This window comes from Rhagoletis pomonella, unplaced genomic scaffold, assembly GCF_013731165.1.
Source record: "Rhagoletis pomonella isolate Grant_MI unplaced genomic scaffold, Rhpom_1.0 Rhpom_scaffold_03186, whole genome shotgun sequence".
NCBI classification, from domain to species: Eukaryota; Metazoa; Arthropoda; class Insecta; order Diptera; family Tephritidae; genus Rhagoletis; species Rhagoletis pomonella.
The window spans coordinates 2,589-3,882 of NW_023461738.1; positions in this window are offsets into that span (position 1 = coordinate 2,589).

A 1,294-nucleotide genomic window follows, 5' to 3' on the forward strand; every position below is an offset into this window, starting at 1 on the left:
AAGAAAGTCTAAGTTCGGGCGGAGCCGAACATTAAATACCCGGCGCAATTATTAAATATATGTTTTCCACCTTTCCGAAAGCTACCGCTACACGATAAGCCGGGGTGTAAAAATTTTAAGTAAATTAGCGTCCTTAAATTTCGAAATATTGCAGTTTCAAGCATTTCTGAAATATACCGTTTCAACGCTTTGCTTTTATGTGGCAAGCACAATAACCATACCGAGTTTGGTTCAAATTGCTAGAACGGTTAGCGAGATACATATATGTGATCATAAGTGGGCGGTGCCACGTCCATTTTCCAAAATTGTATCATAAGCGTATTTCTTGGTAAAAAATTGTTGCAACCATCAATTTTGAATAAATTAGCTTTAATATTTACTGATTTATCGAGGATTTCGTATTTTTCTAAATTACCGTTATATGGGATGTGGGCGTGGTTATTGTCCGATTTTAAAAATTTTCGGCCATTTGGTATGTTGTAGCAGGACCAACAACTGTGCCAAGTTTGGAAGAAATTGGTGCAGCGGTTACCAAGATATACACATGTAACCATAAGTAGGCGTGGCTACGCCCATTTGCCAAAATTTTTTAATATTCTTATTTTTCGTCTAAAACTCATTGTAAATATCAATTTTGAGTGAATTATCTTCAGTAGTTACTAAAATATCGCACTTTTCGTATTTCTGAAAATTACCGTTATATGGGAGGTAGGCGTGGTTATTGTCCGATTTCGCCCATTTTCAATACCATCCGTCCTATGCCCAAAAGAAGTCCACGTACCAAGTTTCGTTACGATATCTCAATTTTTACTCGAGTTATCGTGTGCACAGACGGACAGACGGACGGACAGACAGTCACCGCTTAATCGATTTCTCTTTTCATTCTGATCATTTATGTATACATTTGTCTATATCTATCTCGATTCGTTTTGCCTGTTACAAACAACCGTTATGTGAACAAAGTTATAATACCCTTGTGCACAAGTGCGCTCGGGTATAAAAAAGTGCTTCAAAATAACGTACGCGAAGATACAAAATGTTTTGCCTTCCACCTATATGATTGATGACTCTGTTTTAGATTCTTTAGAAGAAACTAAGGATCTTGGTATCTTCTTTACCTCGAACTTTTCTTTTAATAGCCACATAAGCTTTATTATCGCTAAAGCGTACTCACTTTTGGGCTTTATTAGGCGTAATTGTGCGAAATTTTCGGAACCTTATACTCTAAAATTACTTTATACAGCCTTTGTTCGGTCAAACTTGGAATATGGTGCTATAATATGGAGACCATACC